Genomic DNA, 27868 nt, shown 5'->3' with positions numbered 1-27868 from the left:
CCCCAACAATCTGGGTCCTACTTCAGAAGGCTGAAAGGCTGAATCAACCTTGAGCCGGTCAGGATTGAAGGAATCAGACTCCTGGCAATGTGAGCAGAGAGCCTCCAGAAACGCATTTTAACCGCTGAGCCACCACTGGCATGTGGGAACAACAAACCACACCAGATAGGAAGAAAGGAATTGGGAATGGCTAGTCTAGAGAAAAAAAGGACTAGGGGTAACACGATAGCAGTTTTCTAATATCTAAGGGGGCAAAGAACAGGAGATCAACATATTTTCCCAAGCACCAGAAACCAGGACAAGAAGCAATGGGTGGAAACTAATCAAGGAGAGAAGCAACCTAGAACTAAGGAGAAATTTCCTGGTAATTAATCAGTGGAATGACTTGCCTCTTGAAGTTGTGGGCGCTCCAACACTGGAGGTGTTTTAGAAGAGATTGGGCAACCGTTTGTCTGAAATGGTATAGGGTTTCCTGCTTGAGCAGGGCGGTTGGACTAGAAGATCTCCGAGGTCCCTTCCAACTCTGTTATTCTGTTATTCTATTACCAGATACCAGATAAAATAATTCCATCTAGCCATCAGCGGTTGAATAGATAGATCAATCGTGCTATTCTAGCAAACTTCCTCCCTCTATGGTCTCCCTGGCCTACTTCATGTATGATGACTGGGCTCATCATGGCTTAGGATTTGCTTTGTTGCGATGTGGTGTTTGCGTGAAACAGCCATCACAGCTTGGGAAGATATTTAGTTTAGGTTTAGTTCTTACAGTCACTAATTCCTATTGAAGAGTCCCAAACGTGTGGATTAGCTGTGCTGTCACCAAGCAGGGGAAGGAATGGCTCATCTTCACATCCTCTGACATCAAAGTGTTTGACTAAGTGTTTAATATGAAAAGGCTTGAAAAAATTTCAGAGATTAGGATAATGGTTATAATAATAGTTGTGATTCTGGGTTCCACCACAAATGCGCGCACAACAAAAGCGCGCCTGATTAAACCGCGGTGTCTAAAGCGCGGTGACAAAACCGCGTGACGAATGAGCGACTAATTAGCCCTAAAGCCCGCCGACAAAAGCGCGCCGACAGAAGCGCGTTGTAACGTAACCCTAAACCTAACCCTAAACCTAACCCTAAACCTAACTGTAAATCTTACCTTAAATGAAATTGCGCTTCTGTCGGCGCGCTGTTGTCGGCGCGCTGTTGTCGGCGCGCTTTTGAAATCGTGGGTTTAGCGCCACAGTGTTGTCGGCGCGCTTATGACGTTCGCGCTTTTGACGGGTCACGGTGATTCTGTGCACCTTGAAGATGGAGTATATGTACATATACTGTATCAGGGATGCAGCGGCTCAGTGGCTAAGACTTATCGATCAGAAATGTCTGCAGTTAGGAGGTTCGAATCTCAACCGCCGCGTAATGGAGTGAGCTCCTGTTACTTGTCCCAGCTTCTGCTAACCTAGCAGTTCGAAAGCATGTAACAATGCAATTAGAAAAAATAGGAACCACCTTTGGTGAGAAGGTAACAGCCTTCCGCGTGCCTTCGGCATTTAGTCATGCTGGCCACATGACCACAGAGACGTCTTCAGACAGGGCTGGCTCTTCGGCTTTGAAACGGAGACAAACACCGCCCCCTAGAGTCGGGAATGAGTAGCATGCATTTGCGAGGGTGTGTGCGTGTGTGTGTGTGTGTGCGTGCACGCGCACGTGTGTGTATAAACCCTATAAACCCTGAAGAATTTAAAAAAATCCCAACCCCCCAAATCCAGTAAATCAACCAGTACACAAAGATTAATCCTGAAGACAAACGTAGCAGCGTGCGTCTTTCAAACAGTCCTTTCAAACAATGCTCTGTGATACAACAGAGTCCATAGAAATCCTGTAATTAAAATATTAACCTAGGGACAAGATAATAATCCCAAGCGTGGGATAGTCAGGCCCATGCTGGCTGGGGAATTCTGGGAGTTAAAAGTCCACGCATCTTCCAAGTTGTCGGAGTTGAGAAACACTGCACTAGTCAAATAAGCAAGTATTTAAGCCCTTTTTAAAGGCCATCAAACTTACACAGAGGTGCAAAGAATGAGGAAGGTGATCCTTGAGTCTGCAGCCTGGTAGTGCCTGGTAGCCCCCACCCCCACCCCACCCCCAAGACTCCAGTCCTAGAGCAAGAAACATAAGGAGAAAGTAGATTGTAGTGAGAAATAAGGACAGATAGATACAAGTGTGGCCAGAAGGCTGTAAATGCAAACACAAGTAGTTTATATTAAGCCCTGGCTTGGAAATAAGAAGAGAGATTTAATTAATTGCGGTAAAATATAAAGATATTAAAAGTTTGTTAAATTTGAACACGGAGTGTGGAATGCATGAAGAACTAAATGAAATGTTATAAAAGATGTGCGTGCAACACTAGAAAGCAATAAAGAACCAGAAAAATCGTTGAAATGCATAGAACAGGAAACAGGAGAGGATCTGGCAAAGAGGAACACAAATGAGAAACAAGAAGTTAACGTTGTAGAAAAAGAAGCTGAAAATAAAAACCAGTTAGACAATTCTATCAAGATTTACAGAGGCACAGAAAGAGCAGGGAGAGAAAAAGGGAAATGGTATCCAAAAAAGGAATTAGCCAAAACCAAAGAGAGGAATAGTGGGAAGCGAAAAACAGAAATCCTGGGGAGGGGTTACTCAAACAATCTATCAAAAAGTGATAGAAAATATTTAGAAGAACACACACACACACACACACACACACACACACACACACAAACACCAGCCTGAAGATAGCGAGTGAGACCTCGCCAAAACGTTGCCAAGACAAGCTCAATCTTACACGAGAAAAGACCCGAATACAACAAAACCAGCATATGTATGTATGTATGTATGTATCTATCTATCTATCTATCTATCTATCTATCTATCTATCTATCTATCTATCTATCTATCTATCTATCTATCTAGGAACGGGGGATAAAAAGACAACTAAAAAAATCAATGGAAAGTGGAACATTACAGAGAATAAGAGATGAAATAAGAGAAAATGATTAGACAAGGAGAAAGGGAAAGAAAGGGATATATTAGTAGAATAAAATGAAATATGTTAATCCTGGTAATGATATGTAGCTAATTAAGATGTTGGGGAATTATATTAATATGATTAATTGTGGAAACTAATTAAGTAAAATGCTTATTATATAAAAAACTGAATTTGAGGATATATTTTATCTATAGAAAAAAGACGGAAAATGAAATGATAAACTTGGTTTATTTCTGAAGGGACAAATAATGATATTGTTTATGTGTTAAAAAAATTAAGTTTAAGATGGAAAATATGGGGAAAAATAATACGGCTAAAATTGGAAATGGAATATAAAATGAATTATGTATATGTGAGAGTTAAAGAGGGAAAACGGGCAACACTTTGTTTATAAAAGAATTTTAAATTTGTAACAAAAAAATAAAAAACTTTGTAAAAAAAACTTATGAGGAAGTTTTATGAGGAAGGTGATCCCTGAGGCTGTAGCCTGGTAGTGCCTGGAAGCCTGCCCTCAAAACCTGAAGACATACGTGTTTGTGTGTGTGTGTGTTGTATGTGTGTGTTCCAGCATAACTCTGGAATGCCTTGAGCAATTTCAACCAAACTTGATACACATATGACTTACTCTCTGGAAACAAATACTGTGGAGGTAAGACACTCCTAACATCCCTCGGGGTGTGTGTTAAGTGTACCTTTAAATGGCTTCTAATGTACTTCTGTAAAATGGCTTCTACTGTACAGCACAGTGGAGTTGCCATGGTAACGGCTTCACAGTACTCCACAAGGGGGCTCCCTCTGATAAAGGAGAAAATCCAACATTAGAAATTATGTTTGGGCTGAACATTTCCCCCCTAAAAATAAATACCCGGGCAATGCCAGGTTATCGGCTAATTTATCAATAAAAACACAGTGTCCTGAATCAGAAGCCTTCCAGAAGTACTCCTACTCTTGCCCACTACAGTATAGGTAGTCCTTGACTTACGACCACAATTGAGCCGAAAAGTGATGCTGCTAAGTGAGACATTTCTTAAGTGAGTTTTGCCCCATTTTACAATCTTTCTTGCTACCGTTAACTGAATCACTGAAGTTGTTAAGTTAGTAGTATGGTTGTTAAGTGAACCTGGCTTCCCCATTGACTTTGCTTGTCAGAAGGTCTCAAAAGGGGATCACGTGGCTGTGGGACACTACAAGCGTCATAAATATGAATCAGTTGCCCAGCACCTGAATTTTTATCAGGTGACCATGAGGAAGCAGCAATGTTTGTAAGTGTGAGAAATGGTCATAAGTCACTTTTTTCAGTGCCATTGTAACTTTGAACAGTTGTAATCCTCTGTTGTAATCTGCTGTAATCCACTGTTTTATATAATTCAAATTGAAATGATTAATGTGATGCCTTTCCCAATATTTTTGTTCCTGTCCCATAAATGGCAGCCAAGAATCACCAATGAGGAGAACAAAATTATCTGTTCTGAAGGTCATTTAGGTTGTCATTAATGGAAGAAACTCAGGATCATTTCCAGGGGTGGATTCCAACAGAGACTACTGCCGGTTCGTTCAGGGACACACCACACGCATGCTTGATGTGCGCTGCACATGCATGCACATTATAGCTAAAATTGCGCTGCACATGCACAGAAGCAAAAAACAAAATGGCAGTGCCTACGTTGCCGCTGGGAGAACCGGTTTGGGGGCGTGGCAGGCCTGGATCGCTGCCGGTTCCAGTGACCCAGGCCGCCAAGCTACTTTTGGTTCTGCCAAACCGGTCCGAACTGGTAGGAACCTACCATTGGTCCTTTCATTGCATTGCTACAAAATCTTCTGCATGCTTCTTAAAGAAACACATTTTAACAGGCTTATTTGTAGGTGAAGAGGTTTTTGGATTGTAATCTCAGTTCTGGCTTTTAAAATCAGTAACTAATGTTGCTATCTGTATGAATATAAAGAGATCAGGGAGTAAGTATGCAAAAGTGTAGATATGTGGTGCGCCTTTGAGACAAAGTCTTCAATCATTGGCACTCGGATAATGAAAGTCTTTCCCCATATTTATCTGTTGTGATAAGTCATGGTTTCTTTGATGTGGCCAAACAAGCTATAAATTCAGGTTTACAAGTAGTAATGCCTGGATTTTTCCCCAAGCCAAAGCAACAGCATTTTGATTGACATATAATTTCTTTCTTTCTTGTACAATGATATGTTATATTTATGAAGGCCAAAAGATCTGAACAGCAGATCCTAACTATAATCTAAGAGGCCACGCCTAAAGTAAAACAATTGGATCGATAACATATAATGATAGGTATTATTTAAAACATTTCAAAACTAAAATGGATTAAGCTATTAGCTAAGGGATTGTTTTTGTAGCCATAGCTAAGAAGTTGGCTGTCGCCACTTGCAACTTTGAAATTTTTAACCTGACAAGTAACATTTTAACATTTTCAGAAATGTCTCTTCCCTGCCTCTTTGCTTTTCATCTGGATGGCAACATTAGATGCTGATTTTAAAAGGACTGAGGTTAACAATCCAAAAATTCTTTACCTGAAAATAAGCCCCTTTGAAGTTTCTTTATGAGGAGACATGCGGAAGATTGCACTGTTAAATATTTCAGCTTTTTGTATCCGTTCCCAGGCATTGATTTTTTAAAATATATTTCTAAGTGATCTTAAAATACATTTTTGCTTGTCCATCCCTGGCTTAGTGCAGTTCTGTTTTCAGAACAATTATTTGCTATTCATGTTTGGTTTATAATGCTAAATTATATGCTTTTTCCTAGAGGAAGGGAATTGAACAAATCTAGATTTTTTTATTGAATACATACTCGTATATTTTAATAAGCATTTTATTCTAGTGGTTTCTGGCCATACTATGATGGTGTAGAATATCAGGATAAAATGGGGTTCATAAATAATAGAAAATATGATACTGGAAATGTTTAGCAATAATGGCAATAAATGTTATGTCCTCTTTGAGAGCGTGGCATACCTTTCTGGAATTCCTGTATCCACTCTGTCTACTGTTTGTATTATTGCATTTTTCCTTCTTTTTTAAAACACTTTTATAATCTGAAACTACTCAGGGATAGGTTTCACACATTGCACTAAAGTCTGGTTTGCTTTATGGTGTGCTTATTTACAGGGGTGGTATTCAGCTAGTTCTGACCGGTAGTGGTAGAACTACCGGTAGTGACCAAAATTTCCAGTAGTGGAAATTTTGAATAGTTTAGAGAACTGGTAAATACCACCTCTGGCTGGCCCCGCCCCCATCTATTCTCTACCTCCCGAGTCCCAGCTAATCAGTGTCTCAGCTGATCGGCTGAGTCTTCTTCTGTTGCCCTGCACAGGAGAAGGGAGCTGGAAAGCAGGTTAGTGGGCTGGCGGGGGGGGGGGGATGGGGATTTTACAGTATCCTTGTCCTGGAGTGGGGTGGAAATGGGGGTTTTATGCTATCCTTCCCCCAGGGGTGGGGAGGGAATGGGGATTTTGCAGTATCCTTCTGCTGCCATGCCTGCCAAGCCACGCCCACCAAGCCAAGCCATTTCCACCAAGCCAAGCCACACCCACCAAGCCAAGCCACACCCACAGAACCAGTAGTAAAAAATTGCGAATCCCACCACTGGTGCTTAACCATGGTCCAGACAAGATCCCCAATTCCAAACTTGCAGAATAGATTTAGCAGAGGTGTAAGCTGATGGGAACAGGGCAAATTTCCCTTTGGCGATACAACTAAATGAAGCCATGGGCACTCTTCAGGTTTCTCCCATGTGGTTATTTTCTATTATACGGCCATGTACATAGGATGACTTTATTAAATCAGAGGTTTTGATTATTTCTTTGATGCAACTTCCCCGTCATCAAAATCCACATACAGACTGTAGGCAGCTTCCATCGCAAGCTTCTAATTGGTAGTAGGTATCTAATATAATTGTGCAAATCAATTTCAATCTATTTGAGAATTGTGAAAGGCATCGGATAAAGGGGAAGCCATGCAAGGCCATTTTGCTTGCTGGCATCATTGTATCAGTGAAAGGCAAGAGAGGGTGTGGCGTGTCAATTTATTCTCCAAAGCACTAGAGGGCAGGACAAGAAACAATGGATAGAAACTAATCAAGGAGAGAAGCAACTTGGAATTCAGAAGAAACTGCCTAACAGAAGTGAATTCAGCCTCATATTACAAACTTTAATGGGGTTGTTAAGTGAATCTGGAGGGACGCGGTGGCTCAGTGGCTAAGTCGCTGAGTTTGTCGATCAGAAAGATCGGCAGTTCGGTAGCTGGAATCCCTAGCACCACGTAAACAGAGTGAGCCCCCGTTACTTGTCCCAGCTTCTGCCAACCTAGCAGTTCGAAAGCATGTAAAAAATGCAAGTAGAAAAATAGGAACCACTTTTGGTGGGAAGGTAAGAGCGTTCCATGTGCCTTCTGCATGCTGGCCACATGACCACCCAGATGTCTTCAGGCAGTGCTGGCTCTTTGGCTTTGAAACGGAGATGAGCACCGCCCCCTAAAGTCTGGAACGACTAGCACATATGTGCAAGGGGAACCTTTATCTTTACCTTAAGTGAATCTGGCTTCCCCATTGATCTGTCAGAAGGTCACAAACAGTGGTCACATAACTCCAAGACATTGCAACCATCATAAATATGAGTCCATATTTTGATCATATAACCATGGGGATGCTGCAATGGTCTTTAAGTGTGAAAAACAGTTACTTTTTTTTTCAGTGCTGTTGTAACTTTAAACAGTCAGTAAGTGATCCATTGCAAGTCAAGGTATACACCTGTATTTGTCAAGGACAAGGTTGGAATCATGGGTGAAATGGAAGAGAATCGGATTTGAGTAAAGAAGGGAGGGCCAACTTATTTGCCAAAGCACCGGCGGGCAGGACAAGAAACAATGATTGGAGACTGATCAAAGAGAAAAGCAACGTGGGATGAAGGAGAAACTTCCTGACATTGAAAACAATTAACCAGTGGAACAGTTTTGCTCTCAGAAGTTGTGGGTGATTCATCACTGGAGGATTTTAAGAAGAAATGGTGTAGCCGGGATGTCAAACTTGATTTCATTGAGGGCCACATCAGGGTTGTGTTTGACCTTGGGGTGTGGCCAGCTCAACATCACTTGTGTTGGGGGCGCCTATGGCCTCATTTTCTGCCAGCGAAAATGAGCTCCCATGCTCCATTTTCAGCTGCGCTGGCCTCCTGCAACCCTCTGCCAGCGAAAATGGGTGGCCCTCCCGAGCTCCATTTTCACTGGCAGAGGCACTGCGGACCAGTCCTTCTCTGTTTGCAGGGCAGCCCCGCGTGCCAGATCTAAGCACCCTGCAGACCGGATCCAACCCCCGGGCCTTGCGTTTGACATCCCTGTGGTATAGGGTCTCCTGGTGGAATGGAGTAGACTAGACTGGCTGGACTAGAAGATCTCCAAGGTCCCATCCAGCTCTATTCTGATTCTGGTAGAAGCTGTTCAGTAAGGTCTCAGGCTGCCACAGGTGATATTTAAGTATAGATAAGAGGTCCGCTTCTCAGTCGTATCTCGACTGCATCCTGTATTCAATGTTTGGCCTAGTTGACCTCTGTGGCCTTGTCCAGTGGTATTCTCCATTGAGGTGGAGCATCCAAGTCTGCTCCCTGATTGGACTGAGTCTGTTAAAACTGTTAAGACGTGCCCCTGTTGCTAGGCATACCCAGCTTTTGACTCAGTCCCTCAGTAAGGACCTACTGTAGTTTTCAGAGTATAAGACACTCCGAAGTATAACACGCACCTAGCTTTTGGGGAGGAAAACAAGGGAAAAATATCTGCCTCCCAGCAATTTCCCTCCTTGCAACAAACAGCAAACAATAAGACAATATACACTTTGTAGCGTTACATTTCAGACTATACTTGTACAGATGCTGTTAAAATTGATGTGCTTTCTGGAAGTATAGTTATTCTCTGATATTTAAAAGAAGATACAATAGCACAGGGCCTCTTCAGATCAAGCATTTATTTTAAAATGCTTCTTCATTTTGTTAAGCTGCCTAGAACAATAATGAAGCAGTCTTTAAAAAATAAGTAATAATTTGTGCATCTATAGGCATTTGTAGTTATTGACTTACCTCCTTGCAGCAAACAGCCTGATTAGCATAAGGAAAAAAAAACCCTTCCTCTGCCTCCCAGCAATTTGCCACGGGGAACAAACAGCACGTTTCACTTTCAATTTCTCCCAATCATCAGCTGTTTCAGGCTACAGGGATTACTGTAGCCTATTGCAGCCTCGCAAGTCCCTGTTTGCTGCAAGGAGGTAAATTGCTAGGAGGCAGAGGCCATAGGGTTGGGACTGGTGGGTGTGTGGGGCTACATTCAGTGTAGAAGACGCACCCAAATTTTCACCCTTTTTAAGTGGGGAAAGGTACGTCTTTAAATCCAAAAAATACAGTATGTGTCATTGCTTGCTGCTAACAACTTTTCTCAAATTGATTCTAATTTCAGTTTTACCCAATTCATGGACTTGTGAATACTCCCCCCTTGGCGAAATAGATCCTAGGCCTAGGCTCCAGCCACTGGGCTTTTGACAGCCAGAGCTAGAATCATCATTGGTGGCCTTGCAACCCCTAAGAGATTGGTTCAGGGAGTTGTTTCACCTGGTGACCTTTAATTTGGTTAACATTTGAGCAGGTTGCCCTTGATCATCATGAATCACTTTACAGCTCTCCGTCATCGTGGGCTAGTAGAAATTTTTCTTGTCTCCAACACCCTTGCTAAATCTTCTGTTGCTCTGTAGAATCGCAGAGGGAGTTAACTTGACGTTGAGTCATGAGTTGACAACTCGCCTGGGTTCCTCTTCAAAAGCAGGTTAAAAAAGAAGATGAAGAAGGATGAATGATGGTCAAACTGAAGGAACATGTTGAAACAGCCCTGATTTCCCCATGCAGCTAGGCATGTCCTACTTAGGGGGCTGAGTTAAGAAATACCCTTTTAAGAAATACTCTTTTGCAAAACAGGGAGAGAAAAAATGGCACTTGCACCATGTATATGTATGAAGCAGATCAACGGTGTCTCTTGTACCGTCCAGTTCTTGCCTTAGTTCTTGCAACTCTCTTAAGTAGTTGTTTTCATGAAGGAAAAAGAGGAGCAGCATTGGACCATGCCGTGCTAGACTGAATGTATGTATCAGGCCTGCCGTCATATTCCTTTTGGATCTTTGGCCTGCCACACTTTCTATTATTCTACTATGCATTTTCTATTGTGGGAAAACGGGAGGGGGGATTGTATGGAGTTAGATGATATGTAGCCATAACAAAATTCTTTCTAGAAAGCAAAGGTCATCCTTTGTCTCTACATCTCTGCACCTGACCAGAACTAGATGGGTGTAAATGCCACCGTGGCAATGGGAGATTGGACCTTATGATGGACTTGTGGGTGTCGGGAGAAGATCTTGAACTTTCAACTGGGTGGGGAAAACTGGGAAGCTTTCAGATTTGGGTTTTCCCAGATGTGCCAACATGGCTCTCTTAATAAATTGGAACTTTGAGCAATACTTTGCCTTGGACTCTGATTTAATTTTGGATGCTATTTGGAACCCTGACATTATGGAGTCCTATTTCTGACAGAGGTCATAAGCTTCTCTTTTAAAACTGCTGCTTGTTTATGGGGATGTTTTAAAATAGAGGACACACCCACACAAGCAAGGAGTTGTAGGTGTGGAAAGAAGCAGCAGAGGCTGCTTATTTAACAGATTAATAGAGTTGGAAGGGACTTTGTAGGTCATCTAGTCCAACCCCTGCCCAAGCAGGAGACCCTACACCATTTCTGACAGATGGCAGTCCAATCCCTTCTTGAAAGCTTCCAGTGATGAAGCTCCCACAACTTCTGAACTTCAGTTCCATTGGTTGATTGCTCTCACTAGACTAGCCATGTCCAGTTCCTGCAACCATTCATCGTATGTTTTAGCCTTCAGTCCCCTAATCATCCTGGTTGCTCTTTTCTGCACTCTTTCTAGAGCAGGGGTGTCACACTCGATTTTATTGAGGGACGCATCAGGGTTGTGCTTGACCTCGGAGGGGAGGGGCAGGGTGGGTGTGGCCAGGGTGGGCATGGCCAGCTCGACGTCACTCGTGTTGGGAGCACCTGTGGTTTGAGTTTGACACCCCTGTTCTAGAGTCTCAACATCTTTTTATAGTGTGATGACCAAAACTAGATGCAGTACTCTAGGTGTGGCCTTATTAGGGCTTTATAGAGTGGTATTAGTAAATCACTTGATCTTGTATCCCTCCATTAATGCGGCTTAGGATTTCATTGAGTTTTTTTGGCTGCCGCTGCCCACTACTGGCTCATATTTAACTGGTCGTCCATTAAGACTCCAAGATCCCTCTCATAGTCACTGCTATTGAGCCTGGTTTCACCCAGTCTATAGGTCAGTGATGGCTAACCTTTTCCGGAACGAGTGGCCAAAGTGTGCACGCACACACGTGAACGCATGCTAACCCCCACAAATGAAATGTGTACGCAGCCCCCTGCATGCATCCCACCCACCCCCGTGCATGTGTGCACTCCCTGCACGCGCCCTCTACATGCCCGCATGGCCCCCCCATTCTCCTTGCATATGCGCCACAGAGAACTGAAGACCAACTGCATGACGGGAGGCGCATGCGCAAGCGTGGCAGAACTGAACTAGGGCAACGGCTCTGCATGCCACCTGTGGCCCGTGTGCCATGGGTTCGTCATCATAGCTACAGGTGTACTTTTGGTTTTTGTTGCCTAAGTGTAAGACTTTACTTTTCTTGTTTTCTTAGATAGGCCTCAGTGTTCAAGTCTGTCAAGATCCATCTGGATCTTGAGCCTTTCTTCTCGGTGTGTTAGCTATTCCTGCCAGCTTAGTGTCATCCGCAAATCTGGCAAATTCCCCTTCTATTCCATCATCTAAGTCATTTATGAAGATATTGAAGATTCGGGTTGCTCCCATCAGGTTTGCAAGTTAAGAAATTGCCTTTTTTATTTTTAACAGTATAAGGAGTACAAATAAAGTCTCCTCGGCTCCTGGTAGCTGCATGGACCTATTTGTGCAATGTTTTTTTTTTTTTTTTTTTGGCAACAATACAGAAATGCTGCCACCTGTTGAGTCAGTTACCAAAAAGAGATAACTAAAGAGCTTCAGGATGGAAAACATCCAGTCCAAACTATCTTGTTCCAACCTCAGCTGTTCTGACATGCCAGACATGTTTCCAACATCTTGGACTTGGAAGCAAGGAGAGTTTGGAAACCACAGAATTTGAACCTCAAAATGCTTTGTACATCTTACCTTCTTTGAACCTTGAGTCATAAAATCATGGCCTGATTATCCTGTCCTTCAAGATGTGTCAGTCACTATTTAGAATAGAATAGAATAACAGAGTTGGAAGAGACCTTGTAGGTCATCTAATCCAATCCCCTGCTCAAGCAGGAGACCCTACACCATTTGTGACAGATGGCTGTCCAGCATCTTCTTGAAAGCCTCTAGTGATAAAGCTGCCACAACTTCTGGAGGGAAGCTGTCCCATTCGCTGATTGCTTTCACTGTCAGAAAATTTCTCCTTATTTCTAGGTTGAATCTCTCCTTGAATCAGTTTCCATCCATTGTTCCTTGTCTAGCCATCAGGTGCTTTGGAAAATAGTTTGGCCCTCTCTTCTTTGTGGCAGCCCCTCAAATACTAGAATACTGCTATCATGTCTCCTCCGATCTTTCTCTTCACTAGGCTAGCCATGGTTCCTGCAACCGTTCTTCTTATGTTTTAGCCTAATCATCTTTGTTGCTGTTCTCTGCACTCTTTCTGGAGTCTCAACATCTTTTTTATAGTATGGTAACCAGAATAAAAACACATCAGGGAACTATAAACCAGAAATAAGCTGCCTTTAACATTTCCTCTCTCAGTTTTGCAAGAAAAAAGATTTCCTGGTTTGAAGTAATACAATTCATTCCATCGTACTGGGGTTTTATTATCACCGCATTCTTGCATGTGTGATGGTAGAATATATGCTTGGCATGAGAGCATGAAAGTTCTTTGGAGGAAAACAATCTGTTTTCTTCAGTAAAGCGTCTCTTAGAGAATTGCTGCCAGTCAAAGTTCAGAACTAGGATAGTAGAATTCATGATAAAAAAATAGCATAAATCAGTTTGCATGGCAGCAATTGGTCATAAGATTCCCAGAACAGTGGCGATGAAAGGGATCCTCTAGCCCAAGATCCCCCAACCTTTTGGGCACCAGGGATCGGTTCTGTGGACAGCAGTTTTTTCGTGGACCAGAGTGGGATGATTTTATATGCTGGCTGCATCCCACAAATGGGGCTTTTCGCTTGTTTGCGTGGCCCGGTTTCTGGATGCTTGCAACCATAGAACATAGATTTGGGTTTGGCTAGTCTAGAGAAAAGAAGGACTAGGGGGGACATGATAGCAGTATTCCAGTATTTGAGGGGCTGCAACAAAGAAGAAGGGGTTAAGTCATTTTCCAAAGCACCTTTAGGCAGAACAAGAAACAATGGGTGGAAACTAATCAAGGAGAGAAGCAACCTGCAATAAAGGAGAAACTTCCTAACAGGGAGGACAATTAACCAGTGGGAAAGCTTGCTTTCAGAAGTTGTGGGTGTTTCATCACTGGTGGTTTTTAAGGAAAGACTGGACAGTCACTTGTCTGAAATGGTATAGGATCTCCTGCTTTAACAGGGAGGCTGGACTGGAAGACCTCCAAGATCGCTTCTAGATTCTATTCTGATTCTCTATTAAACGGCCATTAGTGCTAGCCAATTGCTGAACACTCAAATTGCGCTTACGTAACTCAGGAGTGGCTCTTGGAACTTCGGAACCTGGGGAGGTCCGTCATAATTCCGAATGGTTGCTAAGTGTCCAGTCTTACGTTTCGGACGATATGCAGAAAAAATAAAACCTCCAGAGACAGAAAGCCTCTGTAGATGGACTGCTCCACAGTTTGAAAGATTTTACCATCAGGATGATTTTCCTTGTACGGTTTTTTAATTAAATACTAGGCAGCTGCAACTTATTATTTCTTCTAATTTTTTGCGGCAACATAAAATAGCTCCTGCCCGTCTTCTCTGTGGCGCCGTTTAATGGGCCTGAGCACCAATATTGGAGCTCTCCTGTATTTGCGCTCTATGTTTTTCCTCCGTACATTTCTCCCTGCTGAGAACATCTTGTTCCTCTTAGCCAAGTTTTACGAATTATCCAGATTAGAACTGCAATCTTGTTCTGTCATCCTGGGTGTTGGCTGGACTATCCAATGTTGGCTACACCAGTGATGGCGAATCTTTTCGGCACTGAGTGCCCAAAACTGGAATGCAGGTGCAACCCTAACACAAAGACCACCTGGCCGGTGCGCGCATGCCTGTTTTCTGGCTGTTTAATAAAGCGTGGCTAACAGTAACCTTGTGTCGGCGGGACTCACCATACGGAGGGGGATCAGAACACTAAATAATAATAGTTGTTAAATGGAGCCAGCTTTCCCCATTGACTTTGCTTAAGAGCCACGGTGGCACAGTGGTTATAATACGTACAGTACTGCAGACTACTTCTGCTGGCTGCTGGCAGTTCAGCAGTTCGATTCTGACTGAGTCAAGGTTGACTCAGCCTTCCATCTTTCCGAGGTCGGTCAAACGAGGACCCAGATTGTTGGATGGCAATATGCTAATCCTATAAACAGCTTAGCGAGAGCTGTAAAGCACTGTAAAGCGATATACAAGACTAAGTGCTATTGCTATGATCAAAAACTGGCTGGGAAGATTGCAAATGATGATCGTACAATCCACCAGGATGCTTGCAACCATAGAACATAGAATAACAGAGTTGGAAGGGATCTTGGAGGTCTTCTAGTCCAACCCCCTGCCTAGGCAGGAAACTCTATATCGTTTCAGACAAATGGCTATGCAACATCTTCTTAAAGACTTCCAGTGTTGGAGCATTCACAACTTGTGGAGGCAAATTGTTCCACTGATTAATTGTTCTAACTTTCAGGAAATTTCTCCTTAGTTCTATGTTGCTTCTATCCTTGATTAGTTTCCACCCATTGCTTCTTGTTCTACCCACAGGTGCCTTGGAGAATAGCTTGATTCCCTCTTCTTTGTGGCAGCCCCTGAGATATCGGAACACTGCTGTCTTCCCTAGTCCTTCTTTTCATTAAAATAGACATATACTATTCCAGCAACCGCTCTTCATATGTTTTAGTCTCCAGTCCCCTAATCCTCTTTGTTGCTCTTCTCTGCACTCTTTCTAAAGTCTCCACATCTTTTCTACAATGTGGCGACCAAAACTGAATGCAGTATTCCAAGTGTAGCCTTACCAAGGCATTATAAAGTGGCATTAACACTTCATGTGATCTTGATTCTATCCCTCTGTTTATGCAGCCTAGAACTGTGTTGGCTTTTTTGGCAGCTGCTGCACACGGCTGGCTCATATTTAAATGGTCACCCACTAGGACTCCAAGATCCCTCTCACAGTTACTACTGTTGAGCAAGGTAACCATCATCGATGCATGCTGGTTGCCAAGCTCTCAGATTTTGATCGTGTGTGAGCCTGAGGATGCTGTAACAATGCTAAGCAAGAGGATGAGTTGTGAATTGTTTTTTTTTCCCCAGTGCTGTTGTTAACTTTGGATGGTTGCTAATCAAATGCTTGTGAGTACAGGACTGCCTGTAACTCCTGCCCTTATTAGTGTTATAGTTGGATGTGTGTGGAAACGTCACAGTTCTTCAGATGTTTGGGATGTGTTTCTTTCTTGCTGATAATATTTCTCGGCTGGTAGACAAAATGCTAATAATTACAAACCTGTAATGACATTCCCCACATGCGTTGGATGTCATATTCATAACAAAGGCCTGTTTGGAGGGTTGAGGAAGAAAGCATCCCCAAAGAAGATAAATGGTGTACCACGAGATAGTGGTGAAGATAATGGTGAAGCACCCCCATACTGTTGCCCAGGAAATTACTCCATCACGCCTCTGATCATCAAGAGATGACCTTCACTCTTCTAAATCTTTATGCTTTTAATAGCATTTCTCCTCTTTCAGATGGAAGCTTTATGAGATCCAAGTGCCGTACTAAAGAATATGGGTCAATAAAAGCTTTTACACAAAATCCTTGGCGGGCCTAGTTTGTTGTAGCAAAAATATCATCGTTCTCCAAAGCCACATTATTCCTTTTTGGGGGGGGGCACCCAGATCTGCTTTGTCATTTGCTACCACCCTGGGGGATGGGATGAAATAGAATAGAATAGAGCTGCAAGGGACCTTGGAGGTCTTCTAGTCTAACCCCCTGTTCAAGCAGGAGAACCTGTACCATTTCAGACAAGTGACTGTCTAGTCTCTTCTTAAAAACCTCCCAACGATGGAGTGCCCACAACTTCTGAAGGCAAAAGCTGGTTGATTGTCCTCACTGTTAGGAAGTTTCTTCTTAATTCTAGGTTGCTTTTCTCGTTGATTAGTTTCCAACCATTGTTTCTTGTCCTGCCCTCAGGTGCTTTGGAAAATAAATCCCCCTCCTCTTTGTGGCAGCCCCTCAAATACTGGAATATTGCTATCATGTCCCTCCCTAGTCCTTCTTTTCTCCAGACTAGCCAAACCCAAATCCGGCAACCGTTCTTCATATGTTTTTCTCTCCAGGCCTTTAATCATCTTAGTTGCTCTTCTCTGAACTTTTTCCAAAGTCTCAACATCTTTTTTTTGTACTGTGGTGACCAAAATTGGTTGCCGTATTCCAGGTGTGGTCTTACTAAGGGCTTTATAAAGTGGTACCAGTACTTCGGGTGATTTTGATTCTATTCCTCTGTTTGTATAACCCAGGATTGTATTAGCATTTTTGGCTGCTGCTGTTATACACTGCTGGCTCATGGGAACTAGTTCGTCCCTGAATATTCCACCTTGGAGTTTTGTTCTTCACCTTAGGTGAACAGGAAATGGTATGTTCTCTGAACTTTAAGGTACAACACATGACTGGATTTGGTTTTAATCCAGTTTACCTAAATCTATCATTTAACGTAGGTAAGCTTTTTCTTTTTCTTTACCGCACCTAAAAACCCCTCTCATAATCTCATAATAGATCTGATTTCCCAAATGGGTTGGGAGAAAACCCTCCAGGTGTTTTTTGTGAATAAAAATGCGGTTTTCTTGCGTTTATTTTTAAATGCTTTTTGCATGCTTGGGACAAAATAGGCTTCCAGGAATGAGAAATATGATTCCAGCCCATTTCCCGTAGGTTGTCATATTCAAAATGTTACCGGTAAACATATGGCAGGAAAAAACAACCTGGACCAGATGTTTGGCAGGTATGCCTGAGCGTCAGACCTCAGAATCCGTAGCAAAAGATTTGGGAACATTTGGAGAATAAGGGCTTCCTCTGATAAATTGCAATAAAATAGAACTTTGTTTGGAATATATAAAGACATTAAGAACTGTAGATGATCCAACAAGTTAATTTTCAGTACCAAAAGTATCCATTCCTTTATTTTGCTTTTATTTATTTGAATTTCTTAGCCATCCAATTTCACTGGATTCTGGACAGTGTACCTACAGGACAAATAGTCCTTGACTTATAACAGTTCATTTAGTGTCTGTTCAAAGTTACCACATCATCGTTTTTCACACTTAGAACCATTGCAGATGCTTGGCAACTGACTGATATTTATGACCTTTGCAGTGTCGTAAGACCATGCGATCCCCTTTTATGACCTTCTGACAAGCAAAGTCAATGGGGGAACCAGATTCGCTTAACACCAAGCCTCTAATTTAACAACTACAGTTATTCCCTTAACAATTGTGGTAAGAAACAACCGTGGCGTTGTAAAATGGGGCAAAACTCACTTAATAAATGTCTCAATTAGCAACATAAATTTCGGGCCCTACTGTGGTCATAAGTCGAGGGCTACTAGTGGATTATTGATAGATTTGGTTTGTCTCTCTTAGCAACCTAAATTTCAGGCTCAGTGTGGTCATAAGTCGAGGGCTACTAGTGGATTATTGATACAATACAATACAATAGCAGAGTTGGAAGGGACCTTGGAGGTTTTCTAGTCCAACCCCCCGCCTAGGCAGGAAACCCTATACCGTTTCAGACAAATGGCTATCCAGCATCTTCTTAAAGACTTCCAGTGTTGGAGCATTCACAACTTCTGGAGGCAAGCTGTTCCACTGATTAATTGTTCTGTCAGGAAATTTCTCCTCAGTTCTAAGTTGCTTCTCTCCTTGATTAGTTTCCACCCATTGCTTCTTGTTCTACCCCCAGGTGCTTTGGAAAATAGTTTGACTACCTGAGGTATTGGAAGACTGCTATCATGTCTCCCCTAGTCCTCCTTTTCATTAAACTAGACATATTAAACTAGACATGATAGATTTGGTTTGTCTCTCTTAGCAACATAAATTTCAGGCTCAGTGTGATTGTAAGTCAAGGACTACTAGTGGATTATTGATAGATTTGGTTTGTCACTATTTGAATTAGATTTTCAGTAAGGGAGGATTAAAAGAAATTCTGTCTGAAGCACGGCTGCTGTAATTTCCTGGATCTTTTTTCTTTAATATTACACCAGTTTTTGATCTAGTTATATGAATGTATGTTTTTGTGTTAGTTTGAGATTAACATAGACTTTGGTAGCCTTTTCTAGAAAGATAGTCCTTGAATTACAACTGTACAATCATTTAGTAACTGTTCAAAGTTCAAACAGCACTGAAAAAAAAAAAGTAACTTTCAACCAGTTCTTGCACTTAAAACTGTTGTGTCATCGCCACAGACATATAATTGCCATTTATGACTTTCCCAACCTGTTCCCAACAAGCAATGGGGGGAATCCAGATTTACGTAACATCCGTGTGCGATTCACCTAATGACCACAGCAAAAAGGTCGTAAAATCAGATGCCTCTCACTTCACAACTGCCTTATTTGGTAACTGACGTTCTGGTTCCAATTGCGGTCGTAAGGTGAGGACTTCCTGTACTGGCTTCATCCTGATTGAAGGCCCCTGGGAGATATAAGTGGTAAAAACTACGTCTGGAGTGCGGGGTTTTTTTTGGGCTTACTCCATGGTAATGAGAAGAGAAGCACCTCTTTTTTTAAAATAGTTTTTATTGAACATTTTAATCTTTAAAAACAGGGGAAAAAACACAACAAGAAAAAACAAAACACAAAACTTATATAACAATATAAAGTAAATTATACAGCCTTCTGTATCAACTTTCAAGTTTTGCCTTTATATTTCTCCATTCTGCATTGCCTTCCTATTGCTTTTACCTTGTCCTATAATATATAACAACAGTAGTACTAACACTTATAATAATATTGATTATTTATATCATCATATATTTACATTCTCTATTTTCTGTTTTGTCTTCTGTTTTCTAGCCACTTATAAATTCTACTCCATATTTTATAGAAATCCGATTCTTCTCTTTTAGTTCTGCTGTCATTTTGTCCATCTCTGCACATTCGAGTACTTTTCTAATTATTGTTTCGTCTGCGGCTGTATTGAGGTTTTTTTCCCCAGTTTTGTGCGATAGCAATCCTAGCTGCAGTGAGCATGTGTAGTATTATGTATTGAAGTTGTTTATCCGTTTTTTGATCTAAATAAAAAAAAAAAAAAGAGAGAAGTGAAGCACCTCTATTTCTTCTCCCTAAGAGTCAACATCAAGAGCTTCTATCTGTAAAGCCACTGTAACTAGATCAGGGGGGGTCAAACTGGATTTCTTTGAAGGACAGATCAGCATTGTAGTTCTCCTCTGTGGGCCGGTTGGGGAGGGAGATGGGATGGATGTCTCCTGCGGCACCTTGTCAGCTAAAAGGGGCACATGTGGAATCCCCACGCCCTATTTTGTCTGCAAGAGGCACTGCGAGTCGGTCCTTTGCTATTTCTAGGCTGGCCCAGTGGGCCAGATTTAAGTGGCCCGTGGGCCGGATGCGGCCCCTGGGCCTTGAGTTTGACAGCCCCGCTTTAATCCAATTCCTGCACCAAGAAGATGATTCAGTGCCCTAAAAAGCTCTCTCCAGCTCTATGAATCTCTGTTCAACCCCCCCAGAGCAAACCAAAATCCAATGTATTCCTGCCAAAAGGGATTATTATTTTTAGGAGCCCGTCCAAACTCTGCCCTACAGATAGAGCTGCCCCTGTGTGCCTCCAGCAGTAGCTTAGGAGCAGGAGTACACATGACTTGAGTTTGACATCCCTGAACTAAATAGTGCAAAGTTTAGCTGGCAAAATCTCTCAGATTCAGTCAGTCTTGATTCCACCTGGGTGGGTGGAAGGACGCTATCTTGCCAAGTTATCTGGGATTTGTCTGTGAGAAGGACGCTATCTTGCCAAGTTATCTGGGGTTAATTTTGGCTCATGACTTCTGAGAAAGTGGGAGGAGTGCCCTCCAGGATGACCTTTGCCCCCTGCGGGATGCCTCCGTATGCCATCTGATTCCTCTGGGCAGTTGGAGGGGGATTTCCCCCCCCTGGATTTTGGAAATTGTAGGCAAGGCCGTGGCAATGGCTCCTTCTCTTTCAGAAGGACTTCCTGGATGTGGAGGAGGTAAATAATTATCATCCAGTCTCCAGCTCACCTTTAGTAAAGGTTGTTGGGTCTGTGACTCAATTGTTTGGCATATCCTTAGGAGAAGTGGACTGGCAGGAGGACCCTTTCCAACCAGAGTTGAGATCTAGCTACAGGAGAGTGCTTGATTTACAACCACATTTGAGACCAACATTTCTGTTGCTAAGCGAGACAGTTGTTAAGTGAGTTTTGCTGCATTTTACGGCTTTCTCGTCACACTTGTTAAGTGAATCACTGCAGTTGTTAAACTAGTAATATGGTCATTAAGTGAATCTTGCTTCCCCATTGGCTTTGCTTGTCAGAAGGTCGTAAAAGATGATCACATGACCTTGGGACACTGAAACGGTCATAAATATGTTGTTAAAAAACTGAATTTTGATCATGTCACCACGACGATGGTCATTAGTGTGAAAAATAGTCACAAGTCACTTTTTCCAGTGTTGTTGTAAATTTCAATGGTCACAAAACAAACCGTTGTAAGTCAAGGACTACCCGAATGGAATTCGAATGGTGTTGGTATGCTCTTAGTTAACCCTTGTTGAGACTTGAATGGAGAAAGTTCTCTCATCTTGGTCCTCTTACAACTCTTGGTGGTTTTCAGTACCATCAGTGGTGAGATTCAAAAAATTTTACTACTTGTTCTGTGGGCGTGGCTTGGTGAGCGTGACGTGGCTTGGTGGGCATGGCAGGGGAAGGATACTGCAAAATCTCCATTCCCTCCCGATCAGCTGGGACTCGGGAGGCAGAGAATAGATTTGGGGTGGGGCCAATCAGAGGTGGTATTTACCGGTTCTCTGAATTACTCAAAATTTCCGCTACCGGTTCTGCAGAACTGGTCAGAACCTGCTGAATACCATCTCTTGAGTACCACCAACTACGGTATCTTCCAGGCCTGTCTGCAGGACTTTAGAATTGGTGGCTCTGTTTTCAGTTAGTTTTGGACTGACTGGATCAAAGGTTTCTCAGAGAATCTTCTCTTTGGATGCTTCTCTCCACTGAGTCTTTCATGGATCCTTTTCTGAATCTGGAAGCTTTTGAGGGCAGCCTCAAGAATCTCTAACTTTGATATTCATCTGTGGTAGGGATACCCACTGAGGAAAATATGGAGGCTTGGGTGGCTGCTCAGCCTTCTACTTAGCCCACATCATCTGAAACCACAATTTACAAAACTTCTGTAGCCATCGGTGCCTGTTGCTTGCGTTGATCAATGACGACAGGAATTTCTTGTCTCCACCCAATAGGTGTTGCTGTTGCTTCAAAGGAAAGAGGCGGAGCTAGGAGAAGTCCTTCTTAATCCAAACATCCTGGCCAGAACCATGCCATAGAGCTCAAGGTCTCTCCAAGCACATCAGCCAGAAGTGGGAGCTGCCAATAGATGTGTGAGCAGGTAGGACGCCTAAGGAAGACTTAGAGGTAATCTTGGGTTTTCCTGTTTTAACTCCCGGAAAATGCTGTCTTCACCGCTGGAGACATCTGATAGATGCCGATCTTTCATGTAAAAGCATGTCAGTACTACAGTTGTTAGTGTGGTTAGTACTTCCAAGAAATTGTAGGCTTGGTCTTCGAAGATTACTCTGTATTCCCATCATGCTCGGTGTGAATTGTTTATATCGGAGTGAGACCTATTGTTGAACACAAGGCCTGCCAGCTTATTTTAAGCCGTGACTTTGATCCAGAGTTGTGTGTCTTAATTCACTCGTGTGTGTGTGTGTGTGTGTGTAAGAAGATCGAAATCCTGTATTTTAGGTGTTGTTTCTTTACATTTCAGCTTGCCTTTCTTTTAACCAAGGGATAACAGAGAGGACCTCTAAGCAATTGAAATGAATGCTTTGTTTTTGGTATAGTTTTCCAGATTTATCTGCCCTTCAATTTTAATTGTTGTTGTTAGTGGTGAGGTCGTGTCCGACCCATCGCGACCCCATGAACAACGTTCCTCCAGGGCTTCCTGTCCTCTACTGTCCTCTGGAGTCCACTTAATCTCATGCCTACTGTTTTGGTGACTCCATCCAGCCACCTCATTCTCTGTCATCTCCTTCTTCTTTTGCCCTCAATCGTTTTGCCCTCAAATCAACTACAAAATACATATGTCTGTGGAGATTCTCCGTCATTCAGGTCATGGTTGTCCCAAAGGTGGTTTTTTCAAAAGGCAACTGGACTTTTGTTTTTCATATCATGGAGTTGGAGAGGGGCTATTTCCCTGCTCATCCCCACAGCTGCTCTTCGACCCTTGTTCGTTTTATTTGAATCAAAGCATGGAATTCAGAATGATATCAGAGTGATGAAACACTCCTATTTTTTTCTGTTAATGAAAAAGAAAACCCCCAAGCTGGCAAATAATACCAAAGCTCATCAAACAGGAGTGTCCAAGTTGAGGTTAAAAAAAAAAAAATTGCATTCCCCCTTTTTTTTGGTGAAGGTAAGACTTTATTCGTGTGATCCCTGGCCATTATCTCGACTTGTATGACAAGCATCCTCTGCGGATATTCTCCTGCCACCACGAGTTTCCTATTTGGGCCAGATCCCCTCTTACATATTCATTTGTTTACAAATATCTTAAACGTAGCCATGTAAACATGTTCCCCTTTCTGGCTAAACAGAGATTAGCCGGTGTGCACAAAGCATAGTAAATGTGTATGGAGTTTCTCTGTCGCCCAGGTCTTGGTTCTCCCAAGGGTGCTTTTTGAAAAGGCAATTGGACTTTCTTTCTTTGAAGCTTCTTCAGAACTTTGAAAAGGCATCTTTGGAGCAGTGGTATTATTATGATTAGTGATATTATATGTTGCATTCAAGGAATTATATGTTTGGTTTCTGTCACCATCAAGCAGAGTTGGGAAATCTGCACCAAATTCCAGAAAAAGAAGAATCAGTAGGGGGCAAAAGATTAACTAGTGCTCTGTCTCCCTATTAAACATGGTGCAACTGTTTGGGAAAGCCAGCAATATTTGTTCAAGGAACATTTTCTGATTGGCTTTGATCCACATGGATCCCTGAATCTTGCAAGGCTAAATGTGCTTCTTCTTTATCTTTAAGTTGAACTAAGAGGGGCTTGTCCGAGATGCTTCCTCAGAGGGCTCAAACCTCTCTTATCTCATAGTTGCCTTGATGGCTGCTCTTCATTCCCTCTGTCCTCTACAGCAGGGGTCTCCAACCTTGGCAACTTTAAGACTTGTGGACTTCAACTCCCAGAATTCCTCAGCCAGCTGGCTGAGGAATTCTGGGAGTTGAAGTCCACAAGTCTTAAAGTTGCCAAGGTTGGAGACTCTTGCTGTACAGCTATGCTCAACAGAACTGATTAAGACATCCCCCCCACCCTTAAAATATGGTTCTGGAATAGGAGAAAGGTCCCACAGTTTGGCAGGTCCAAATCTCCCTTAATCCTCTTCAATTTGGCGATCGTAATCCAATACATTTAGAAGTCACAAAATGAGAAAGTCTGAGCTAAAGTTGAGATATATTTTGGCAGGTAGTCTTTGACAGTTTGTTTAGTGACCAAAGTTACAATGACACTGGAAAAAAAAGTGACTTATGACCATTTCTCACACTTGCGGCATCCTCATGGTCCCCTGATCAAAATTCAGATGCTTCGCAACTGACTCATGTTTACGACGGTTGCAGTGTTCTGGGGGTCATGTGATCCCCTTTTACGCCATTCTGACAATCAGTATCAATGGGGGAGCCAGATTCACTTAACAACCATGTTACTAGCTTAAAACAACTGCAATGATTCACTCGACAACTGTGGCAAGCAAGATCGTAAAAGGGGGAAACACTTGCTTAACTGTCTCACTTAGCAACAGAAATGCCGGGCTCAATTGCAATTGTACGTCAAGGTTTATTTGCCTTCTGTCTATTCCTCTCTGACTAACCCATTTTACAGGGTTGCTATGAAGTTCGAAATGTAGTTTTAAGAACTTTAAAATACACCCCAAGTTTTTCTAGGGAGGAACTAGATATTGGGAAAAGATAGGCATAGCTGGGTTGAATATTCATCTTATTGAAGCTGGATTACTTGACAGAGATTATTACTTGGCATTTCCCCAAACGTCAGCCCACGGAGTCTTGCTTCACTAACGTTCATTGAATAAGTATTAGTTGACTGAGTCCACATATTTTGTTGAGTCGTGCTTCATCCTGCATTTTCATTAATGTTGTGCTTGGCCATAAACCATGATTTATGAACTTTGTTGCATAAACCCAATATTACTGACCCAACCCAATGCCAAGCAAGCCACAGGGGAGTCAAACCTGATTTCTTTGAGGGACGCATCAGGCTGTGTTTGACCTCGATGTGTGTGCGTGTAAGGAGGGTTAGGGGGGGGCATGGATAGGGGAAGCGTGGCTAGCTCTTCACTCATGCCAGGGGCAACTGTGGTGGCCTGGGTGGGGCTGGGTGGATCCTCCTTCTGCCCTCTGCCAGCAAAAACGGCATCCTGGAGGGCCCATGTGGGCCTCCCAGGCTCCATTTTCACTGGTAGAGGGTTGGAGGAGGCCGTTGCGGCCGAAAATGGAGCCCGGGAGGACCATTTTTGCTGGCAGAGGGCTGGAGGAGGCCATCTTGGCTGAAAATGGGGCCTGGGAGGGCTGTGTGCGGCCCTCTCAAGCTCAGTTTTCACTGGCTAAGGCTGGCGGGCTGGTCACTCGCTATTTCCTGTGCAGCCCCGTGAGCCAGATCTAAGCAACCCATGGGCGATATCTGTCCCGCGGGCCTTGAGTTTGACACCCCTGGCATAGCATGTGTGAACCTGGTCTATCTAAATAGATCTGTCACATAGTGTACATACAAAGTTGCAGAAGGCCGATCTAGAGAAATCCTGGCTAGTTAATAAGCTTATGTAGAAGGTCAGTCTTCTGAGTCCCAGCAACCTGTCATTGCCTTCTCCTTTGTGTCTATTTCCAAGAGGGCAGAAATATCTTAGATCAATGACTGTAGCTTTTTTGGGGGGGGGTACATCGACATAGGTGGATCTGAATGGATACCTAAATTTAGGGTGTACAAGCATCTGTTTAAGTTATTTTTTTCAATAGCTTTATTAAATTTGTCAAAGTAAAAAATAACAAAAGAATTACCAAGAAAGGAAACAATAAAGAGGATGGAGAGAAAAATAGGAAATAGCAATGCAATATAACTTTAAAAAACGTAGAAAGATACATAAAAAAGAATGACTTCTGACTCCTTTTGCAGCAGATAGAAATGAAACTTAAATTCAACTCTTAGTCTAAAATTACAGATTTTTTTTCTTTTTATAACCCTGTAATCCCTTGGATGGGTGGTAGAAATGGGGCGACTAAATGGAGCTGAGCATTTGTTAGCTGGATGCCCTTCCTGACGTCTATGTGGAGTTCACAGCAGATATTTTCTCTTTGCATCTTGATAGAGAAACATGTGTCTCTGCCTGGGATTGAAAGCCTCCTGAGTGTGAGGCAAGCATCTGCACCTCTAGGCCACCACACTGTAATATTAATTACAGATTAATATCCATTTTTAAACAGTCTCTGAGTATTGCTAGTCATCAAATCCATATGTCATAATTTTTATTCCATATGTCAGTTTCCCACAATAAGTCCCAAAAAAGCTAAAAAGTTACCTAGCATTTTTGGAGTATAAGACGCACCTTTCCCCCCCAAAAGAGGGTGAAAATTCAGGTGCATCTTATACATTGAATGCAGCCTTACCCACCCACTGGCCCCCACCCTTTGGCCTCTTACCTCCTTGCAACAAACAGCAAACAGCCTGATTAGCACAAGAAAAAAAAATCTGCCTCTGCCTCCCAGCAATTTACTTCCTTGCAGCAAACGGGAAAAATGGGACTTGCGGAGCCGGCAATAGCTGATGATCGGGAGCGCTGAAATTGAAAGTGAAACTTGATGTTTGCTGCACGTGACAAATTGCTGGGAGGCAGAGGCAGATTTTTTTTTCTTGTGCTAATCAGGCTGTTTGCTGTTTGTTGCAAGGAGGTAAGTCAATGCCTATACACTGTTCAAATTATTAGACTTATTTTTTAAAGACTGCTTTATTATTGTTCTAATCTAGACCAGTGGTCCCCAACCTTTTTATCGCCGCGGACCAGTCAGCCTTTGATAATTTTACCGTGGCCCGCTGAGCGCGCGCAGGGGTGGGGGGTGTCTCTTCCCTGGAGCCTTTGCGCACGGCCCAGGAGCTTTTGCGCTTTTGGGATAAATTGTTAATACACTGCCTAGGTCTGTAACAAGGAAGGCACTTTCTAAGGTAGCTAGAGGAAGTCCTACCGTGTCCTGACAGGTTATTCTCAAGTCTGCATTCTCTGATATGCCCCTGTTCTCAGGGTGTTCGCCTGCTTAAATCTGTGGACAATCTACCATTATAACTTTCAGGCAGGCCTTCCATAAAAATAACATAGAGGTTAGTCTTTCTTCATCTTTTTTATGTCTATTAAAACACTTATCAGGATCTAAAGCAGGGGTGTCAAACTCGATATCATTGAGGACCGTATCAGGATTGTGTTTGACCCTGTGGTGACATCACTCGTGTTGTGGCCCGAGTGCTCTGCCAGCGAAAATCGCATTCACACACACACAACCACGACTTTCATAATCCGGAGCAGCCCCATTGGCGGCAGCAGCAGCAGCAGCCGTCACCGCCACCTCCCTGGTCTCACACGTCCGCCCGGAGATCACGACATGACGCGGGGCGCTGACAGGGGAGGCCGGGTTGGTGGTGGTGGTGGTGGTTCGGGGAACAGCCTCTGCGGGAGACAAAAACGGCGGCCGCAGACGAGCGAGGGGAAAGCCCGGCGCCGGCGAGAGCTCGCGGGGAAGAGGGGGGGAGGAAACAACCACCTGGGCTTCTCACATTCCTCGCAGCGAAACCTCGCGACGGCACACGCCCACCAACCGCCTCTGAGAGAGGCTCAGTCCGGAGGCCCCGCTCCACACACCGTCCCAGGCACGCGCCCGGCCACCCCAGCCACCAATTTGCGTGCGCTGCTCAGCAACCGAACGCCCGGCCTTAATTCATGCCCCTTTAGCTTACCTCCCCTCCCTCGCCGACCAGCCAGAATACAGCTCCCGCCCCAAAAGCTAACGTCCATTGGCTACCCCTGCCCTTGTCCTTCTTCGGTTGGCTTATCCATCCCATCCGCCCGCCTACCGAAGCTTCCTCGCGCAACTGGAAGGGAACTGAACCGACACCCCTCCTTCATCCCACTTTACTTACTGATTGGACGACGTTGTCCCGTAGGCCTAGCGACTTTCCCTTAGGCCCCCGGCCGCTGCAGCGATCATGGCCCCCGACCGCTGCGCGGCCCGGTGCCAGGTACTCCACGGCCCGGCACCGGT

General features: G+C 43.3%; 1 protein-coding gene across 7 annotated transcripts in view; it reads left to right on the top strand.

Moving 5' to 3' along the window:
* The window catches only part of PPT2 (palmitoyl-protein thioesterase 2), a 63142-nt gene that overhangs the window by 8992 nt on the left and 26282 nt on the right, over positions 1-27868 (top strand). For 4 of the 7 annotated variants that reach the window (XM_032211727.1, XM_032211731.1, XM_032211726.1 and 1 more), the window contains exon 2: positions 21796-21941. The exons of 1 other annotated variant lie outside the window; for it this stretch is intronic. The gene's annotated coding sequence lies outside the window, so the exon portion shown is untranslated. Of the gene's footprint in view, positions 1-20456; positions 20534-21795; positions 21968-27868 lie in introns of those variants that run through there. 2 more of the 7 variants (XM_032211728.1, XM_032211732.1) reach the window with 2 other exon arrangements.

The sequence above is a fragment of the Thamnophis elegans genome, chromosome 2 (assembly GCF_009769535.1).
Source record: "Thamnophis elegans isolate rThaEle1 chromosome 2, rThaEle1.pri, whole genome shotgun sequence".
NCBI lineage: Eukaryota > Metazoa > Chordata > Lepidosauria > Squamata > Colubridae > Thamnophis > Thamnophis elegans.
The sequence above is the reverse complement of the archived record's forward strand: the minus strand, read 5'-3'. Positions and strand labels throughout refer to the sequence as shown.